A 19,938-nucleotide genomic window follows, 5' to 3' on the forward strand; every position below is an offset into this window, starting at 1 on the left:
TCTTTGCGTTCCATTGGCCAATACAAATCACATGACCCCCACACACATTAGAGCCTTCTGGGAAATGTAGTTCATCAGTGTTTGGGAGCACAAGGAGGGCCAGGGCCTGTCACTGATGGGAAAGTTTTCCAGTTTCTCAGGTGAGGAACAGGTGTGAAGCAGTCAAGCTGAGAGCAGGGAGAACAGGAACCCAGGCTTGCAGTTACAACCTTAAACATCAGGCTGCGCCGCCTCTCACGAAGTTGGGTGTTAACATTGAACACACAGGGGCAGAAATATATAGGAAAGTGAACATTCTAGTTCAAATTTCATGGGTTCAGTTCTGACTCTGACTAGCCGTACAACTTAAGGTAGATCATGTGACTGTCCCGTGCCTCAGTTGTCTCTTCTGTCAAATAGGGACAATCTTTTTTTTTTTTTTAGGGACAATCTTAAGACCCTCATGACAGTCTTGAGTTAGTTCATGTAGAACACCAGGGTAGGAGGCTAACAAGTGGCGAGGGAGTCATTCTCTGAATGACGTCATTCAGGAAGCTGGGAAGACCCTAAGGCAGCCTGAGTGGAAGGGAGCTGGTGGCTCTGAGCCCCACTCTGTAGTTGGCTTCACTGCACTGTCACCATGCAGATCCCATGGAGAAGGGTCATGGACTTTCCAAAGCTCTTCCCTGTTCCCTCTTAGAGACCTTTGGGAGGGAAGACAGGACAACCCAGACAACCAAACAGCTCTCTGAGAACGAGGCTGGGCTCAGGAAGAAGAACTGGGGAAGAGGGAACCAGCCCTGGCTCATCCAATGAGAGCCCTTGTTTAGTGACCCAAGACGGTCCCTTCTCCAGCAATCTGCCCTGGTATGATCTGACACTCACATAAAGCCCCGTCTCACCACACCTTCTCAAGGTGCCAGCATGTCTGGCTCCTCCAACCAGCCCTGAGCAGGTGTTGTGAACACTGGAGTGCTCTATGAGGGCAGTTCTCCACAGGCATGACAGTGGGGGAAGGAGGAGCCAGGGCAAGTCTGCCTGGTGTGTGTGTGTGTGTGTGTGTGTGTGTGTGTGTGTGTGTGTGTGTGTGTGTGTGTGTGTCTGCATGCAGGCACACACACACACATGTGCACACACTAGCTAGTTTTAGGTCAACTTGACACTACCTAGAATTATTTTGGAAGAAGGAAGTTTCATTTAAAAAAAAAAAAAAAAGTGCCCCAGGGGCTGGAGAGATGGCTCAGAGGTTAAGAGCACTGCTTGCTCTTCTGAAGGTCCTGAGTAAATAAATCTTCAAAAATATTGCCTCTCAGCTGGGCGTGGTGGCGCATACCTGTAATCCCAGCACTTGGGAAGGCAGAGGCAGGTGGATCTCTGTGAGTTGGAGGCCAGCCTGGTCTACAGAGTGAGTTCCAGGACAGCCAGGGCTATTATATAGAAAAATTCTGTCTTGAAAAAAACCAAGCCGGGCACGGTGGCGCACACCTTTAATCCCAGCACTCGGGAGGCAGAGGCAGGCGGATCGCTGTGAGTTCGAGGCCAGCCTGGTCTACAAAACAAGTCCAGGATAGCCAGGGCTACATAGAGAGACCCTGTCTCGAAAAACCAAAAAAAAAAAAAAACCGCCGGGCATGGTGGCGCACGCCTTTAATCCCAGCACTCGGGAGGCAGAGGCAGGCAGATCGCTATGTGTTCAAAGCCATCCTGGTCTACAAAGCGAGTCCAGGACAGCAAAGGCAACACAGAGAGACCCTGTCTCAAAAAAATTTAAAAAAAAAAAAAAAGAAAGAAAGAAAACCAACTTCCCCAAAGAAAGAATGAAGGAGGGAAGGAAGGAAGGAAGAAGGGAAGGGAGGAAGGAAGGAAGGGCCTCTAACAGGTCGGCCTGTGCTGTATTTTCTTCTTTGTTGATTGATGTGGGAGGGCAGGTCACTGTGGGTGGTGCTATCCCTGGGCTGGTGGTCCTGGCTGCTATAAGAAAATAGATTGAGCTGGGCATGGTGGCACATGCCTTTAATCCCAGCACTCAGGAGACAGAGGCAGGTGGATTGCTGTGAGTTCGAGGCCAGCCTGGTCTACAAAACAAGTCCAGGATAGCCAGGGCTACATAGAGAAACCCTGTCTCAAAAAACCAAAAACAAACAAACAAACAAAAACAAAAACAAAAACACCAAAACAAAACAAAACAAAAAACCAAACAAAGAAAATAGAAAAGAAAAGAAAATAGATTGTAGCCGGGCATAGTGGCACACGCCTTTAATCCCAGCACCCGAGAGGCAGAGGCAGGCGGATCGCTGTGAGTTTGAGGCCAGCCTGGTCTACAAAGCGAGTCCAGGATAGCCAGGGCTACACAGAGAGACCTTGTCTTGGAAAAGCAGGGGGAAAAAAGCAGGTTGTACAGTGAACCTCGAAATCAGCTCAAGACACCCCAAGACCATATTCTTAGCACAAAGGAGGTTTATTTTTCCCAGAAGGACAGAGGGCAGGGGTAAGGGACAAAGACAGGAGATAGAGGAAGAGGGAGGGAGGGAAGGGAATAAAGGAGGGGGGAAAGGGGTCAAGGGAGATGGGGAGGGAGTATTTGTCCCAGAACTGTCTCTGGATTGAGAGGAGATAAACATGGCCCACAGGAAAATGGTAGTTTCCAAAGGTAAAATGATTAACCCTGTGTTAGGATGAGGTGTTTAATTTTTTTTTAAATAAAGATTTATTTATTTATTATGTATATCGTGTTTTGTCTGCATGTACACCTGCACACCGGAAGATCTCATTATAGATGGTTGTGAGCCACCATGTGGTTGCTGGGGATTGAACTCAGGGCCTTTGGAAGAGCAACCAGTGCTCTTAACCTCTGAGCCATCACTCCAGCCCTGAGGTGTTTATGTTTAATTTTAATTGAGCATGTTCATTAGGTGAGCCAAGGAGAGCTTTTAATTGCTGGACTTCCAATACTTTGATAGCTGTCCTTTGGTAGTCAGCCTCAGGAGGAAGAAGTGGCCAAATAAGGGAATAGATCTTGGGGGCTAGCTTTAGGATGTAATCTAATGGCGTTTAGCAAGACAGGGGGAATTGGGGAGCAGGGCAAAGCTGGCTAGAGTAATGCACACCTGGCCAGAGTCCCTTCAGGCTGAGCCAGCCATGAGGAGCAAGCCAGTAAGCAGCACTCCTCCATGGCTTCTCTGTCAGGCCTGCCTTGACTTCCCTGGCTGATGGGCTGCAAGATGCAAGATGAACTAAACCCTTTCCTTCCCGAGTTGCTTTTGGTCACGGCCTTTTCTTGCAATAGAAACTAAGACAGTCTGTGGTGTTTGTGTGCAGGTGGGGGTGGGTACATGTGGAGGGCAGAGGACCACCCGCAGGAGTCAATTCTCTCCCACCACCATGTGGATCCTCAGGCTCAAATGCGGGCCCTCCTGCAAACACTTTTGCCCTCTTTCACCCATTTTCTTACTGTAACAAAGTAACAGACCAGGCACGGAACCAATTTAATCTATCTCTTACTTGTTTGGGGGCCTGGGGGTTGACTCTAGGACCTTGGGCATGTGACATGCTAGGGGAGTACTCCATCACTGATCTCTGTCCCCAACTCATTTTTTGGTGCGGGATGGGGATGGGGGTCAGGGTTTCTCTGTGTAGCTTTGGTTGTCCTGGAACCTGTAGACCAGGCTGGTCTCTAACTCACAGAGATCTGCCTGCCCCTGCCTCCCTAGTGCTGGGATTAAAGGTATGCACCATCACTGTCTGACCACAATTCTTTTTTTTTTTTTTTTAACTTTCATTTTGAGACAGGGTCTCATTAAATTCCCCGGGCGGGTCCTTAAACTGTGATTCTCCACCTAAACTCCCTAGTAGCTGGGATGACAAGCCTGTGTCACCAGTCCTGCTCAGGTATCACAAAGGACAATTTGGGCCTGACATCGTAGCTCAGCCGGTAGAGTGCTTGCCTAAGGCACACAGATCCCTAGGCTCTAGTCTCAGCACCTCATAAAACCAGGTGTGGTGGTACACACCGTGATCCCAATGCCCCAGGGGCAGAGGTACGGCTCACTGTCTAGCCTTGGAAATTGGAAGCTAGCTTTGGATTTGAGGATCAAGTTTCTGTGACTGGATTTCAGAGAAACCCTGTCTTGAAAAACCGAGAAAGAAAAGAGGATTTGGGGGAATCTAGAGATGGAACTGACAGCAGGTGGGAAAGGTAGGGGGACTCTGGAGGGAGGTGTCTCTTGTCCCCTCAGCCTGCTTCACGCACGGACCAGGCCTCTGAGGACGAACCTCAGACTCTATGTGTTGGGTCTGACTGGATTTTCCCCTGTGGGTGGTCAGTGGAGGAAGATGGTGGGAATCAGAGACTGGGGGTGGTGGTGGAGGTGAAGGCACACACGGGGGTGGGGGAATGGGGGGGGTGAGGGGAAGGAGGGGGGATGGGCAGTGAGACACACGGACCAGGCCCTTCCAGCCGTCTGCAGAAGCCAACTCCAGTCCTTAAACATTCCCATCAACAGACTGATGGTGTAAATTTGGCTTTGAAATAATAATAATAATAATAATGAGAAATAAAAAGAGTGAGTGGGTGCCCAGTGAGAAGGGAAGGGGTTCAGCCAGGTCCCTTCTCAGTGCACCAAGTAGGGAAGCGCAGGGGAAAATTGAAATGAGTTGTGACAGCTGAAATCCTCTACAGAGGACATTTGACAGGGTACTTAAAAAAAATAATAAGAAAAGAGAAAGTGGTTTGGGTCGCTTAGAGAAGGGGGAGGACGGGGGATTTCAAGTGACACAAGACGCATAATTCAAGCTTCTTAGATTGCAAAAGCTCTTCTTACCTAAGGGGCCTGCTGCCTTTATTTTTATCCAAATGGCTCAATTACCGCAAAGCCCCACAGAGAAAATTACGGATGTTTGCCTCTATTTTTCTTCTCTTGTCTCGACAACTGTAGATATTTTGTTTTCCTTCTTTCTCTCTCGATCTTTTTTTTTTTTTTTTTTGGATGGGGGTGGGGTGAAGAGAGAAAGGGGTGTTCAGATGGATGGAGGGACTCGAGGCCTCGGAATTCCTCCTCAAAGCTCATATCATGCAGACTCGCGTAGAGAGCACAAACACACAGAGACGCACAGTTATACTTGGACACACATATACACAAACATACACAAAACCACACAGAGACACATACAAATATACACAGACACTCACGAACACCCACAGACATGAACACTCACAGCAACACACAGACACATACAAACACATAGACATGCAGACACACATTGACCTGCATAGACATATACAAATACATAGACACAGAGATACACACAGATACAAATACATGTAAACACAAGCACACATAGGCACTTGGACACACATAGACACACACGTGCGCGCAGTCAGGCCCCCAGGCCTTGGACTATGACTGAGATTTTTGTGGGCATCTATTTTGACATTTTGTGTTTCCCTGTGGACCCCCTCCTCTCCTGAGTACCCTATTCTTGCGATAGCGGACTCCAATACTCCCTCAGGTCTCCATCTGCCCAGTGGGTACACCTCACAATGGCTCTTCCCTGAGCTCAGCTATTTCCAAACCCTGCAATAGACGCCAGGAGGCTCAGAGGTACCCATTTTCCAACCTTTTTCTCCTATCTCCGTTTGTCATTTTCGGAATTGGCGCTCCAGGGAGTCGGGGCTGACGGTGGCTGCTCTCAGCGTTTGCCCATTCTGCCAGGCATGTGGTGAGCTGTGCAGTCAGTCAGCGGCAAACTCCGCGAAAATGTGTGTTGTGTGTTGGACTCTGTGCAGTAGGCCTGTGTATCAGCATCAGCCTGGGACCCTGTTGGTGGGGCCTGTGGCAGAGGCCCTCCATTCCATCCCCACTGTGTCTGCTTCCCTCTGTCGCTCTTTCCTGGCCCCGATCTGGAGTCCATCTTTACCTTCCTCTGTCTTGGGCAATGTTCATGCCATACCGATCTCCCTGCCCTCTGGAGCCTCCACTGCCACACCACTCTCCAGAACACTTCCTACTCATTGGCCTCACCCCTTCCCCCCCCCCCCCCCAGCACTCAAGGTCCAACTTCATCCCTTCCCCAGTCTCATCATGAACTCTGGATCTCTCCCTCTGCTCCCAGCTCACTCTTGCCTTGAGCTGCCCTGGTGGTCTCCACTCCCTCTCTTGTCTCTGTCTCTACCCCTCTTCCTTCCCAGCAGCCTCACATCATGAGGCCAAGTCCTTCCCACCTGTCCCCCATCCACGGGAGTAGTTTCAAAATCCCAAGAACCCCATGGAAATGGCACAGACTTTGGCTCAGTCCAGTAAGGACCACCACATCACTGCTCATGCTTGGTGACGGGAATGGTCTCAGACACTTTGTTTCCCCCAAGACAGGATCTCTCTGTGTAGCCTCAGCTGTCCTGGAACTCCCTTTTTAGACCAGACTGGCCTCAAACTCACAGAGATCTGCCTGCCTCTGCCTCTTCCTGCTGGCATTAAAGTGTGCACCACCATCACCTGGCTCAGAAACATATTTTACCCACTATGGCTGTTCATGAGTCTATGGACCTTTGTCAGTTGTGAGACTCATGGCCTCCACTAGCTGGTAGACCCCATCTTCCTGCTGGAGTTTTAGCCCACCATAGGCAGAGGGCAATGTATATCATAGGAGACCGAGCAGAAGGCCCTTAGGACCAGCCCCTCTGAGGAGATCACCAAATTTGTGTGTGCAATGTATGTGTTCATGTTCACACACGTGTGTTCAGGTATGTTTAGAGGCCAAAGGTTGATGTCAGAGTGTCCTGACCCCGTTCTCCCATATTCCCCAGTGCAGAGGTTTCGGGTACATGCTGCCATGCCCAGCTTTTTACAGGGGTACAAGCACTTTATAGGCTGAGCTATCTCCCCAACTCCATAACTCTATAACCATTGTGCTCTCCAGTCCCCCACCATCACCATGCCTGCACCTTTGGGTACCTTTCTTCTCATATCTGTCAATTAACTCAAGTGTATCTGGCAGGGCATGTGGCATTATAGTTGGTCCCAGAGGCTTCAGAGTCAGTCAGAGGGTCTGGATGCTAGCTCAAGTCTGAGAGCTCTTTCAGTGCCTAGGTAACTAACTGGGCTTCAGTGGCCTTGTCTGTTGATGAGAGATCAAGGGAGACAGGACAGGGCCGACACATGCGAGTTGCTGACCCTTTGTGATGAGCAGATCCGGGTTTTCTGTCACCATCCAGCCTTTGCAGTCACAGGAACCCCTTCTGCCCACTGTCTACTTGGCATGCGCTTCTGTACTTCAGGGACATGCATTTGCATGTCAGCAGAAGACTCTGAGGTCACCCCATCCAACAACTGGAGAATCTGCAACTTGAAAAACTTGAGCAACATTAGTCGTTTAGTCATGGATAGATCTAGAACAAGAACATTTAGATCCCTGTTCCTGAACTTTCCACAGCATATCAGTAATGCATCTTTGGAAAGGGGTGTGTGTGTGTGTGTGTGTGTGTGTGTGTGTGTGTGTGTGTGTGTGTGTGTCGGCCAGAGGCTTTATTCTTCATCTTATTTTTTGAGGCAGGGTCTCTCATTGAACCTGGAGTTCCTTGTTTTGGTAAGGCTGGCCAGCCAGAGACCTCCCAGGATACACCTTTCCCTGTCCTCCCAGGGCTGGCCTTAGACACTCACCCACGGCATCTGGGGTTTTTGCCTGGGTTCTGGGCATCTGAATGCAAGCCCTCTTGTTTGCAGTGAAAGCAACCTACAAATGGAGCCATCTCCCCAGACTCCAGAGAGGTTTGCCTTTTCCTCATTGTCTTTTGTTTTCCAAGACGGGGTTTCTCTGCGTAGCCTTGGCTGTCCTGGACTCTCTTTGTAGACCAGGTTGGCCTTGAGCTCACAGGGTTCTCCCTGCCTCTGCCTCCTGGGTGCTGAGATTAAAGGTGTGCGCCACCACGCCCAGCTCACCTCATGTTCTTATTTCTTTGCTATTTCTCTTGAGCTCCTTCATCCTGGTTGAGTGCTTCCCTCCAGCCACGTGGAGCTGAGTGGTAGAGCTAGCAAAACAGGTGAGGGAGGGAGATAGAGGGAGGGAGGGGCCCTGGGTTCAATCTTTAGTACCATGGTGAAAAAGACTTTTTAAATAGGTATTTGAAAGGCCGGCATGGTGGTCCATGCCTGCAATCCCAGCACTCAGGGAGGCAGAAGCAGGCGGATCTCTATGAGTTCGAGGCCAGGCTGGTTTACAAAGTGAGTCCAGGACAGCCAAGGCTACACAGAGAAACCCTCTCTCGAAAAACAACAACAACAAAAAGGTGTTTGAAACGTATGGCTGGGTACTCAGGAGGCAGAGGCAGGCAGATCTCCGAGTTCAAGGCCAGCCTGGTCTACAGAGGGGGTTCTAGGACAGCCAAGGCTATACAGAGAAACCCTGTCTCTAAAAAACAAAGAAATTAAGAAAGAAAGAAAGAAAGAAAGAAAGAAAGAAAAGGAAAAGACAATAAAGAAAAAAAGTATAGATAACCTGAACAAGATTAATGACATCCCACTCTGTGCAAGAGAATATTCCAGATCAACTCCAGCACCTGTACAATTCCAGAGAGGAGGCAGATCCGGGAAGCAGGGCCGACCCTCTGGAAGGGAGCCCACTCTCTAACCAGGGCTCCCTGTGTGGCTTTTGCTCACATTCATCCAACACCAGGGTGTGAAACCTGTAGCCGCTATATTAACAGCGTCCTCCAGGGCCCATGTCGCTTGCGCTGGGGCTGCTTCTGAGGGCACCCATGGTTGCTCTGAGGGATGGAGGATAGCTTCTACTAAAGATCTCGGCATGGTGGAGCAGGTGGGGGTGGGAGAGTAGAGCAGAGAGAGGGCAAGGTCTCTGGGCATGGGGAAGAGCCGAGGTGGAGCTTCACGGCTAGTGTGCCGCAGGGGATCCTACCCTGTCACAAGCAGGAAGCAGGAGCTGTGACTGAAAAAGTCCTGGAGTCTGTCTCCGTATGCCTTCAGTTCCGGCATCCCAGCAGTGTTTAGTGCCATGGCCCGGGAAGGGGTGGGCGTGGGGGTGGGGATGGGGACGGGGTGGGCAGGACTGCTCACAGCCCAGGAACTCACCTCTAGATACTGTCCAGTGGGGCAGAGGGATGGGGTGGAGGAAAGGAGGGTCTCTGTGTGGAACCGCAGTCCTGTGGAGACCAGAGCAGCATTGTCCACCTGAGAGGCTCTCTCTCCAGACCCTCGTGGTACAGACAATTGTGAGCTGCCATGTGAGGGCTGGGAATTGAACCCTGGTCCTCTGGAGGAGCAGCCAGCGCCCTTAACCGCTGAGCCATCTCTCCAGCCCCTCCCCCCCCCCCTTTTTTAAATCTTGCAAATGAAAATAACTTAATTGCTCCCTCTGATTTTCAGAGAAACACATACTCGTTATGAAAAACACTGGGACAGAACAGAAAGTGAAAGAAGAGATGCTGATGAGCAACCTAAGCCCTGCAGAGAGCTGGGATAAAGCGTCCCCCTTTGAGAAGACTGCAGTGCTTTCCTGCTGCCAGGAAAGAAGGAGGCAGGACTGACAGTACCCCAGCCTCGGAACAGGCTGGCCAGCCCCTGCTCAGACCATCTGCCCAGCACAACCTCTTCCTTCCCTTAGAAACATCTACAGGTCAGGGCCTTCAGAGGGGCCTGTAGGACCTGTTTGTCGTCCACCCACATGGGAAATGGACACAGGAGAATTGGTAGGGTTGTGTTTTGGGGGGGTGGGTTGTTTTGTTTTTGTTTTTGTTTTTGAGACAGAGTTTCAACAGTCCTGGACTCACTTTGTAGACCAGGCTGGCCTCGAACTCACAGCGATCCACCTGCCACTGCCTCCCAAGTGCTGGGATTAAAGGCATGCGCCACCACTGCCCGGCTGAGAATCGGTAGTTTAAAGTCATCTTTGGCTACATAGTCAAGTTCAAGGCCCTTACTGGAGAAATGAGACCCTGCCTCAAAAATAAAAAGGGGGTGGGGACCAGCAGGATGCTGGGCAGATAAGAGGGCTCACTCCTAAGCCTGATGACCTGAGTTTGATCTTTAGCAGGAAAGAGAGAACTGATCTCTGCAGGTTGTCCTTTGGTCGAATGCACACCATGTCATGTCTGTGCATGCATGAGAGAGAGAGAGGGAGGGAGGGAGGGAGAGAGAGAGAGAGAGAGAGAGAAAGAGAGAGCGAGAGAGAGATTCTGCCTCCATTTCACCATGGTGGGTGGCGCTCACAACCATTTCCCCTCCCCTAAAGCATGCCTCAGGCATGAGAAGGAAGGATTTTTGTGTGAGAACCAGGGGTGGCCGCGGCGGTCATGGTAGCTTTGCTGACATCTGAAGAGGCTTTGTTCCAGCCACTCAGAGTCCTCCAGGAGCTAGAGTCCATACGGAAGAGAACAAATTGAGGTGAAGACTAGAGCCTGTCTAGGGTCACAGGCCTGGATCACTTTCAAGGTCAAAGGACCCCAGGGAGCTCCATGCAGTGTCATGCAGCAAGTCACAGGTAGAGCTGGGGCTGCGATTCAAATCTGGAGCTTAGGCCAAGAACACAGAAAGCCTGAGGCAGGACCCGCTGAACACACCGTCCTCAGAACTCAGAGCAGGGAGGCAGCAGTGAGGCTCAGCCAACGCTTTAGAAGAAGAAAGGAGCCTTGCCTCTCCTGGCTCTGGGCTTCCCCAGCCTGTCGGGGCAATTCCAGACATGCTTGCTTCAAATCCTTCCAGGTGAGACTTCAGGAACCCTGACAGAACTGGCAGCATGGGACAGCTCCCCTGTCTGCCCTCTGCTTGAGGCTGGGCTGGGGCTTTGCCCTCCATTGGGTTGCCCCTATATCTGCATGGAGACCTAAGCTCAGGTACCAGATCAGGAGGTAGAGAAGGCTTGCCATGTTGCAGCTAGCTGGCCACCCACTGCTCTGTCCTCCCTCCCAGCTGTGCCCACGTGCTCTCCTCCCACTCAGAGCAGCCTGCAGTGCCCCACCCAGGATGACTCACCGCTGGGGCCCGGCTCATAGGTTGCTTGATCCTTTCCTGGCACTTTCTGCCTCTTTGCACTGGACTAATAATGTTTGTCAGAATGAAAAGAATTATCTAGGTACGGTGGCCTACACTTACAATCCCAGCACTAGGGAGACGGAGCCATGAAGACCACTGCAAGTTTTTTTGTTTGTTTGGTTTAGTTTTGGGGTTTGTGGTTTTTGTTGTTGTTTTTTATTTTTTGTTTTTTCAAAACAGGATTTCTCTGTGTGACTTTGGCTATCCTGGACTCACTTTGTAGACCAGGCTGGCCTCAAACTCGCATCGATCCTCCTGCCTCTGCCTTTCAAGTGCTGGGATTAAAGGTGTGGACCCCCATGCCCAGCTCAACCACTGCAAGTTTGAGGCTAGCCAATGTAGTGAGTATGAGGCCAAACTGGGCTACATAGTGTATATATAAATAACTAATTAAAAACAGGGTGACTGTGCTTTAATTGTTAGCTTGTCACAACTAAAATCACCCTGGAAGAGAGTCTTGATAAGGGACTGTCAACCCTGGCTTAGCTTGGGCGTGTCTGGGGGGGCCATCTTACTAATTGACATAGGAAGACACAGCCCACCGATGGTGGCATCATTCCTTAGGCAGATGGCCCAGAACAGGATGAGAGGAGACAGCTAGCTGAGAGTAAGCAAGCAGGTGAGAGCACGTATGCTTTCATTTCTCTCTGCGCTTGACTGTGGGTGTGATATGACCTGCTTCAACTTCCTGCCTTGACCTCCCCTCAGTGATGGACTATGATCTTGAACTGTGAGCCGACTCGGTCCTTTTTTCCCTCCCATGTGTACTTGTCACAGTACCAGAAATAAAACTAGAATCCCGGGGATGTAGCTCATTGGTAGAGTAAATGCCTAGCGTGCAAGGAGCCCTGTGTTCCATCCCAGCACCAACTGGGATAAGATGACATGCCCACAATCCCAGCTCTAGGTGGAGGCAGGTGGATCATAACTTCAAGGTTATCTTTGCAAGTCTGAGCACGAGACTCTGTCTCCCACAGAAAAAGAAGTGCCAGGCTGGCGGGCAGGAGGAAAGCACTGTGGTCTTCCGATGAGGGGACGCTTTATGCCAGCTCTCTGTATGTAGGGCTTAGGTTACTCGCCTGATTTCATCTCTTCTTTCACTTTCTGTTCTGTCTCAGTGTTTTTCATAATGAGTATGTGTTTCTCTGAAAATCAGAGGGAGCAATTAAGTTATTTTCATTTGCAAGATTTAAAAAAGGGGAGGGCAGAGAGGTGCCTCAGCAGTTAAGAGCACTGGCTGCGCCTCCAGAGGACCCAGGGTTCAATTCCCAGCACCCACGGGGCTGCTCATAACTGTCTGTGACTCCAGTTGCAGGGGGTCTGACACGCTCACAAGGGCATACATGCAGGCAGAGCACCAATACACATAAAATAAAATAAAATAAAAAATCTGAAGAGCATCTGAGAGGAAGCAGGAGGTACTTACACCAGTAACCTAGGGAGTGGGTTATCTGGATGAGCAGCCCACTTGATCCTGAGCTTTCAGACTCAGGACCACAGGGAACACAGCCAGAGCAGGAGATGGAGTCATAAAATAATGCCCTTGATGCCAGGTGCTGTAGCTCCCAACACTCAGGAGGCAGAGTCAGGAAGACGGGGAGTCTAAGGTTATCCTTAGCTACACTGAGTTTGAGGCCAGTCCGGGCTACTGAGATCCTGTCTCAAAACACCAAACATGATTCCAGGACAGTGAGGACCACATAGAGAAACCCCGTCTCAAAACAAAACAAAACAAAAACAAATAACAAACAAACAAAACCAAACTCACACACTCCAAACCAAAACACAACAACCAAAACCCCAAACTTGCTTTCCAGGTGGGAGGGAGAAGCCACAGAGATGGGGAGCGAAGGGAAGGCTTGCTGAGTGCCCCCTTCGTTCTGGCGTCTTGCTGAAGCTTCACCATAGCTGCCTAGGAAGACAACATCATTATCTTCTGCATCCATGTGAGTGGGTGTGTCCATCTGTCTGTCTGTCTGTCTGTCTGTCTGTCTTTCTCTCTGAGTGTAGTGTGTGGAGGCCAGAGGCTGATGTCTGATGTCTGATGGTTTCTCTGTGTAGTTTTGGCTGTCCTGGACTTACTTTGCAGACTAGGCCTCAAACTCACATCAATCCTCCTGCCTCTGCCTCCCAAGTGCTGGGGTTAAAGGCGTGAGCCACCATGCCCAGTGTGATGTCTTTTTCAATTGTTCTCCACCCTATATGGAGGCAGGCTCTTTTGAGCTCAGAGCCCTCCAATTTGGCTACTTTAAGCTAGCCACAGCTTGCCTCTGTTTTAGTCTCCTAAGCACTGGGCTTCTGGGACAGGCTACCACAGTCTGCCGGGTGCTAACGCCTGTACACTGGGGATCCAAACTCGAGCAATCATGCTTGCTTAGGAAAGCACTTTATCCATTGAGCCATTGAGGTTTGCGACCTCGTGTCTGTTGTCTCCAAGCGAGAAGTGGCAGGGTGGGCTTCACACCTGGATAACTCCTGGACCCACACATGTCAGCATTTGACCGTGCCCTAGGCTGCCCCTGATGGAAGGGCAGCTTGTCCTCTGAGGCACTGGCTGGTGGTGCAGGGGTGAGGGCTTGCCTTCCTGAGCTCTGCCTGCCTGACAGCCGCAAGCAGCCACCAGAGCTTCTCTAATGGAGTCCTGAGACAGTACGCAGTAGTGACAGTTGAGCCTGGAGATAGCAGGGTGCGTCAGGCTCCAGTGTGACAGAAGGGACAAGCCACCAACAAACCTGTAATCCTCTGATTTCTTTGCGGCTGGAGCATTTAACTCCTTCTTCTCCAAACTCCAAGCTGAGTTGTGCCAGTGGGGTCCCTGTCCGATGAAAGGAGGGAACAGCTTCCCACTTTGAACTAAGTCTGAGAATTATCTGCTTCAAATTAAAACAACAACAACAACCTGTATGTTATTTACTTATTTATTTAGTATGCATGTAGGTGTGTGGGCATTTGCATCATGGTGCATGTGTGCAGGTCAGAGGGCAACCTACCTACACGGGTTTTTTCCTTCTACCATGTTGGTCCTGGGGCCTGAACTGAGTCGTCAGGCTTGGTGGGTGGCAAGCACCTTTGCCCACTGAATCATTTCTCTAGGCCCCTGCTTCTGCTTTTTAACACCACCGTCTTTCTCTGGAGACTGAAAGGGGTGGTTTCCACTGGTGACAATGATGACGATGATGAAGATGACGATTGACATAGGGTCCTATGTAGTCCATGCTGGCCTTAAAGTCAAGGTGACCTTTCACTCTTGAAACACTTGCTGGCACCTCCTCAAATGCTAGGATCCCAGGTATACACCACCATGTCTAGCCAGGAGGGATCTTTGGCAAAGAAATCAAGCAAGGTATCTAGTTGGCGTTAGTCTTTTTATGGCTCCCAGTTGCCCTCTGGATAAAGCCAAGGTCATGACCTCAGCCTGCAGGAGCCTTCTGACAGTGTCTTTAGCTTGTCCTTCCATTTGGTCTGTCACACTGATTTCATTTTTAAGAATTTTTAAATTTAATTTCATTAAAATTTTTTTGGCCTTTTAACCTTACCTCAGGACCCTTCATATATAGTTTTTTTGTTTGGTTGGTTGGTTTTGGTTTTTTTGAGACAGGGTTTCTCTGTGTAGCCTTGACTGTCCTGGACTTGCTTTTTAGACCAGGCTGGCCTCGAACTCATAGCGATCTACCTGCCTCTGCCTCCTGAGTGCTGGGATTAAAGGCGTGCGCCACCACCGCCCAACTTTTTATTTTGTTGGCCCTTTAACTAACCTTACCTCAAGACCCTTCATACATAGTTTTTGTTTGGTTGGTTTGGTTTTGGTCTTTCGAGACAGGGTTTCTCTGTGTAAACCTGGCTGTCCTGGAACTCACTCTGTAGACCATATGTAGTTTTTATGTATGTGGCCTCAGCTTCTGCCCATACCCTGGGCTGACCAAATTCTCATCTTTTAACTTAACCCACCCTAGTGTACAAAAACGTGTGCAAAAACGGTGTTACGACACCCTGCTTCAGGTCCAAGCAGCCTGTCATGCATGAGCTCCCCATGGCATGGGTGTGTGTGTGGGGGGGGTCAGATACCTACAGACCCCACTTTGGTCTGTAGAAGTCTCACCTCATCCTCCAGAAGATGCAGAAGCTGACCGGATTCTAGAGATGAGGAAACCAACCCCAAGGCTATGATTTTTCAAGTCCCAGGGGCAGTTTGAGGTAGAATCTAGATTTGAACCTAGTCTGTCCAAACCTCACGGGTACCAGGCAGCCTCTGGAGATGGAGGAGACCCTAGCAGCCTTATGAGGCAGAGGCGGAAACTGAGGAAACTGGGCCAGTGACTTCCTAGCATCCTGTAGGCCTGTGCTTGTCCCTGCATCCTTCTCGTGAGCAAAGGTGGTTGTCCCCATGACAGCCTGTTCATAGTGGTACAGAGGTCCAGAAGGGAGGGCGTGGCTCCGCTGGGATAGGCTCCTTCCCATGAGCTGGGCTGCAGCTAGAACAGAAGTGCCCAGGGCTCACTCAGAGGCCCCTCCCAATCCTCTCTGCGCCCCCCCCCCCAGTCCCCAAGCAGCTGTTGAGCACAATTAGCCAACAAGTGGCTGTTTTGTGGAGTTGCTGCTGATGTGTTTTGAGTGGCTCTCTGAGTGGAAAATGGGGAGAGTAGGAGAGGCCAGCAGACAAAGCACGGCCAGTGCATTAGGCTTTATCGCGCTGCGCATGGCTGACGTCACCGTTTTAAAGAAGTTCTGTTTGGCCCTGGAGGAGGATAAAGGCACAAGAGGGGCAGAGTGCAGGCTGCCAGACACGTGCTCGCCTGCTCTTGTTGGGACACACACACACACACACACACACACACACACACACACACACACACCATCCAGTCTATAGAGTGGATACCTAATGGCCAGAGACACTGGAGCAAACTGTCCGACAGATGGGTCCGGCCCTGCTTCCACAGGAGGCTCCTGCTCCAGACGAAGGTCTTCAGGTGAAACAGAACAGAGCTAGCCAACTATTGTGTGCTGAGAGGGTAATGCGTTTGACTCCTCCTAATGGCTGCCCAGGTTACCAGAGAATGAAACCCCTTTGATGGCACAGGCATCCAAGGACAAAAGTCACCCGGAAAAATGACAGAGAGGGGGCCCTCTAGCCCTGGGCGTGGACAAAGAACCCCCCCCCCCACCCTCGTCTCCTCATCCCTCCACTCTCAGGGCTCCAGCTCCGGGCCTCAGATCAGTTCAGCCTCCCTTTTCAGTCCTCCCCACACACATCCCTTTCTCCCCAGTCTTCAGCTTCTTTAAAAAGAGATTTAGTTCCAAGGTGCGGTGGCATACACCTGTGACTCTGGCACACAGGAGGCAGAGGCCGAAGGATGGCCATAAGTTTGGAGGTCAGCCTGGGCTACCTAGGGAGCACCACGCCATCCTGCCTCAAAGAAAAGTCAAGGCTAAATGTGTGGTCCACAAAGTCAGGAAACTGAGGCAGGAGGATCTCTGTGAGTTTGAGGCCAGCCTGGTCTACACAGTGAGCTCCAGGCTCATAATGAGATAGTGAAACAAATGAACAAAAAGCTCCTAAGTAAAGAAAAAGAAGAGGTCCATCAGTCCCTCTGCTCTCTGTCCATTATTAGGCCACCTATGTATTCATCCATATGCCCATACATACCCACCTATGTATCCACATAATTTTCCCCATCCATCCATCCATCCATCCATCCATCCATCCATCCATCATCTATTCCCTCATCCACCCACCTATCCACCCATCCTACCCACTCTTCCATTTCTTCATCTTTCCATTTCTTCACCCATCTTTTGTCCTTGGTCTGTGGTGCGTTATCTTTCTGGATGCTTCCATTTCCCATCTTTGCTGGTAGAATTTGAGTTACTTTAAAAGCCCCTCTTTTTTTTTTTTTAAAGCCCCTCTTTTTTTTTTATAATTTATTTATTTTTATTGTATGGGCATTGGTGTTTTGCCTGCATGTATGTCTGTGTGAGGGTGTCAGATCTTGGAGTTACAGACAGTTGTGAGCTGCCATGTGGGTGCTGGGAATTGAACCTGGGTCTTTTGGAAGAACAGTCAGTGCTCTTAACTGCTGAGCCATCTCTCCAGCCCCCTAAAGCCCCTCTTTTTTATGATGTATTTTTATTTTACTTTATTAAAATTTAAAAATGTTTAAAGTTTAATCTCATGTATGTGAGTGTTTTGCCTATGTGTATGTAGATGTACACTGTGCATACCTTGTGCCCCTAGAGGTCAGAAAAGGGGCATCAGAACCCTGGAACTAGAGTTATGAATGGTTGTGAGTCTCCAGTAGGTGCTGAGAGTTGAACCCCAGTCCTCTGCAAGAGCAATGAATGATCTAAACTGCTGAGCCATCTCTCTCTCTCTACTCCCTAATTCAAGTGTGTGTGTGTGTGTGTGTGTGTGTGTGTGTGTGAGAGAGAGAGAGAGAGAGAGAGAGAGAGAGAGAGAGAGAGAGAGAGAGAGAGAGAGAATATCAGGTACGTGTGTGCAGATGTAGGCCAGAAGAGGGTGTTGAACCTCCGGGAGCTGGAGTTACAGGAAGTTGTGAGCCACTAACATGGTGCAGGGAACCAAACTTGGGGTCCTCTGCAAGAGCACCAAGCTCTCCTAATCATTGAGTCATCTCTCCAACCCCCAAGCCCTTCTTGCATGCCAGCTCATGTGGCACTGCTTCAAGTTGGCTCATTCCTGGTTTTTATAGCATTCAATTTAATATGCATCTTTTTGTGTTGTTGTTTTGTTTTGTGTAGCCCTGGCTGTCCTGAACACACTTTGTAGACCAGGATGACCTCGAACTCACAGAGCTCCGCCTGCCTCTGCCTTCCAAGGGCTGGGATTAAAGGTGTGCACCAACACCGCCAGGCTTAAGACACATCTTTTGAGCACTGACTGTGAGCCAAGCGTTACCCTGGGGAATTCTGAGATGACCAGGTGGCTTACAGGCTGCTCAGAGAGCAGACAACAAACAGCAACAAAAGTCCCAGAAAGAATCATTGGGTAGCGGTGGCATGTACTCATGCAAAGCCACATAAGCCTGCCACATCCCCTGAAGGTGCAGAGGCTGTGGGGATGGGCAGAGCAACACGTCCTCATCTTCTAGTTTGACTTCTGTTGCTGTGACAAAACATCAAACAACGCAGAGTAGAAAGGGCTTGAGTTAACTTACAGCTTACAGGCAGGTCCCTTACTGTTCCACGCAGCAGTGCCTCTGACTAAGGAACTCACTTCACAAAGAAGTACAGCAGGACCCCTGGAGGATGCTGCTTGCTGACTGGCTCTCAGCCTGACTTGTACTAGCTAGCTTCCTTATACTTACTTATAGGACCATCTGCCTAGGGATGGTGCCGCCCATAGTGGACTGGGTACTCGATCTCTCTCTCTCTCTCTCTCTCTCTCTCTCTCTCTCTCTCTCTCTCTCTCTCTCTCTCTCTCCCCCAACCCCCCGCCCTTCCTTCCTTTCTTTTGGAGACAGGGTTTCTCTGTGTAGCTGTGGCTGTCCTACGAGGTTGACCTCGAACTCACAGAGATCGTCAGCCTCTGCCTCTCTGAGTGCTGGGATTAAAGGCATACGCCACTGCACCTGGCTTGGGCTGGGTCCTTCCACGGGCCAATCTGATCTAGGCAAAAGCTAAGTTGAGGCACTCCTCTCAGAGGATTCTAGGCTGTGTCAGGTTAAAAGAAGGCAGGACCACCAGGGACCTAGAGCTGTGAAAAGGGCTGAGGCTCTGCAGGGCAGAAGGTACCCCAAGGCTGAGCACAGGGAGCTCCCTATTCTCTTAAGTTGTGATCAGAAGCTCTGATGTTTGCTTTTTTTTTTTTTTTTTTTTTTAAAGATTAGGTTTCTCTGTGTAGCCTTGGCTGTCCTGGACTCGCTTTGTAGACCAGGCTGGCCTCGAACTCACAGCGATCCACCTGCCTCTGCCTCCTGAGTGCTGGGGTTAAAGGCTTGTCCCACCACTTCCCGGCTTGGAAGCCCTGAGGTAAGTATGGAAGAGATCCAGGAGAAACCTCAAGCCCCAGAGACCAGCCATGTGTGGCAGCTGGAGTGCAATGTAAGTGAGCTGGCAGGGAGAGAGTGTGTCCTCGCTTCACTCTGTCAGGAACTCTGTGGAGGAGGCGTTTGCCCTCAAGAAAAGATCTTTCTTGATTTCTCCTCAGTACAACCACAGTAGTACTTACTGTGAGAAAAAGCCCCTCCCCCATCTGAGGATGAGGAGATGTCAGGCAGTGAAGGTGACCTCAAGGAGATGAGAATGAAAACTCAGTGCATATTGACTTCCTCGGCCTGCATCAAGTCTTCTAAAAAAGGGGGCTGGAAAGATGGCTCAGCGGTTAAGAGAACTGCCATCTTCCAGAGGACCAGGGTTCAATTCCCAGCATCCACAAGATAGCTCACAGCTGTCTGTAACTCCAAATCCAGAGGATTCAACTCTCTCACAAAGGTAGGCCAAATACCAATGTACATTAAATAAAAATTACTTTAAAAGAAAAGACTTCTAAAGAGTCTGATCTCAGGCAGTTTAGTCCCAACATACTTAAGCCCAGTATAATTTGGGGGAAATTTTTTCCCCCAGTATAGTACAATCTCTACTGCCCAAGGAAACATAATTACATGGAAATGCAGCCCAGGGAACCTGCCATTTCCTCCAAGAAGATGGGCTCCAGAGGGAGGCTGCTTGTGTTATCTTAAGGGCCTAGGGGAGATTCTGGCCTGGTCTTGGTCATCCAGACAGCAGAGAGGTCATTTGGGCTATTAGCCACCTCTGGTCCTGGTTGGGAGCCTTGGAGGCCCGGCTCCCAGGATCATTTAGATTACTAGTCACATCTGGTCCTGGTTGTAGAAACTTGATATGGCCTGGTATGGCCTGGCCCAACAGATAATGAAGATTGCCAGGCTGTTTGTCACTTCCAATT

This window comes from Acomys russatus, chromosome 24, assembly GCF_903995435.1.
Source record: "Acomys russatus chromosome 24, mAcoRus1.1, whole genome shotgun sequence".
NCBI lineage: Eukaryota > Metazoa > Chordata > Mammalia > Rodentia > Muridae > Acomys > Acomys russatus.